This window comes from Ornithodoros turicata, chromosome 1 (genome assembly GCF_037126465.1).
Source record: "Ornithodoros turicata isolate Travis chromosome 1, ASM3712646v1, whole genome shotgun sequence".
NCBI lineage: Eukaryota > Metazoa > Arthropoda > Arachnida > Ixodida > Argasidae > Ornithodoros > Ornithodoros turicata.
Genome location: NC_088201.1, coordinates 151,239,406 through 151,241,628, shown reverse-complemented (window position 1 = coordinate 151,241,628; position 2,223 = coordinate 151,239,406). Strand labels below are relative to the sequence as shown.

At 48.0% G+C, this 2,223-nt stretch overlaps 1 long non-coding RNA gene across 2 annotated transcripts; it reads right to left on the bottom strand.

Annotated features, from left to right (window-relative positions):
* Positions 1 to 264: 264 nt before the first annotated feature.
* On the bottom strand, positions 265 to 1,796 carry LOC135378672 (uncharacterized). 2 transcript variants are annotated; one of them, XR_010418527.1, is made up of 6 exons: positions 1,416 to 1,796; positions 1,223 to 1,355; positions 1,073 to 1,129; positions 636 to 805; positions 423 to 524; positions 265 to 357 (listed from the first exon to the last, which is right to left on the bottom strand). It is a non-coding gene; the product is annotated as an uncharacterized LOC135378672 (long non-coding RNA). The 2 variants fall into 2 exon arrangements; XR_010418526.1 differs by having other exon boundaries at positions 1,223 to 1,796.
* Positions 1,797 to 2,223: the final 427 nt, after the last annotated feature.

Genomic DNA, 2,223 nt, shown 5'->3' with positions numbered 1-2,223 from the left:
CGCAGCTCGTCCAATTTCGTCCTCCTGCTCTGGGATGCTATGCGCTCACTGTCTGGTACCACATGCTCCTGAGCTGGACACTGCTGAGCTGTGTGTAGGAAGGATCAGAAATGAAGGTCATTCCTTGCAGTTAATAGAATAACTAGTCAGGTTCTATGGCATACGTACATGCTGCATGCTGTGGTGACTTCGACTGGTGCTGCAAAGAAAGCTGCAAGACGTCGCTTGCTGTCAGGAGCATACCAGTCTGTGCTGGCGAGGGTGGTGCGATTGAAGCATAGCAGTGGTCGTGGAGACTGGACTCGTGCCGCTCAGCACTCACCGGCGGGCAGGGTTGCAGGGCTTCAGTCCCACTTCCTGTTGTGCAAAAGATGGCAGATCGTTAGCTGCTGCCCTGACTTAGCACTTGAAACCTTCACGACCTGAGTGCAACTGTGATGTACACATCTCTGCTGTGTCAGTGCCTCCTGTACCAGCTGCTTCCACAGCCTCTGCAGTTTCTGTGCTGAGGGTCCTGCTCGGTCCTGCAGATGGCCAGCAATGAATACATGGAATAATCACAGCGGCTACTCAAGCAACACGCTGTCACAGTATAAAAGCAGTCACTCGCTGTTTTCCCCCTGACCACAGCTTACCAGCTTCTGGAAAAGTACGCCTCAGTGTTGGAAATGCATTCCATCTCAACCTTCCTGTGCGCAAAAATGCACTTGGTGGGAAGTGCTGTGAACACAGGACGCGAGAGTGGAATTGTAGAGGGGAACGGTCCTGGAGCTCCACGCCGCAAAAAGCAAGCCATGCTCTACATCTGCAAAACAGTGTTTGTGTCAAATAGATAGACTATTGCATTTTAGATGTTACAGAACAGAAAGCCTATGCAACAGGAAGGCAGGAGGACGCAAAATATTGTGCCATGCGATGGTCAAGTATACCAACACCAGGTGCAAACATGCAAGCGAAAGCAAGCAAGCCCAACATCATGCTAGTAGCCCGTGCTGCGCAATGCTCGCACGCACTGGACATATCCACTTTGGTGTAAGCAGCAAGGCACATGCTTAAACTTCAACACGTTTACCAGTTTCCTTAATGTGGGAGCTCAGGTCCCCAGACAGATGTTCACGTAGCTTCAGCACTAGAAATCAGATATTGTATGCATATGCCGTCCTTATTCAAGTGTGACGAGAGACGCGCCAGTAGACTGGTGTCAACACATTCAAGAGCTTACCTGGCAACGTCTAGAGGGAAACGGTGGAATGATACACCGCACACGGTGTCGTCCGCGTTTCAGGCACCTCAGGACTTCAAAAAACAAGTCCTGCGCGGGTACCTCTGCATGACGCAGAGTTCCCCTGGACCTGCTATAATAGGGAACACTTTGAAGGACATTCCACACACAAGCTCAAGCGTGTTTATCTTACCTTGAGGGCTTTGGCAGCGCTTTTAGGAAAATTAAAATTCTTTCTCTCAAGCTGTTTGCTATGTATGTTCAACGCGTCGAAAAGTTCGAGAAGAGAGACTCATAACTGCGCACATGCGCAAAATCCGCAGGATCCGGAAAACCACTCTGGCCGTTGTCAAGTTCGTATATGTGCACAAGTGGGCAACAGATAGTTTTTCCCACATTGAAATTATGAATAACCTATTAGTACACACACAAGCAATGCCCACGACGTAAAATATTTGTGTTTACAATAGTACCTCTACTACCAACACCCAGGATCGCTCGCGCCTCGTGCTGATAGCCTTGTCGATGGGTCTGATTTGGTATTCCCGCTAGTTTATGCTACCAGTTTAGATTTACCTTGAGACTTGTGCGTAACGCGTTACTAGTAATTGCGCTACTTGTAATGAATTACGTTTTTGAGTAATTTTTCGAGCAATCAATTACTATTTCGAGCAATCGATTACTCAGTAATTGATTACTTTTTCAGCAGAGATTAACTTATCCTTCCGATGTTCTGTCCCAAGTCAAGGCCCTCGTGCTGTCAGCCTTTGTTGAATCGTCGTTGGAGCAAGCGCAGGTCATTGTAATAACGTTCTGGAATTTCAGGATCTCTCTCCCTAATCTCTTCCTACACCAGTGTTGTGGTACCTGATGCTTTGGAGGTTTAGTGAGTCACGGGGAAGTTCAGGGGAGTGTTCTTCCACAATCGGGTCAACGTCTCGTGTGATAAATACAGTAGACGTAGAGGTCTACCTCTCCTAGTCGTTTTTGTTTTTCGTATT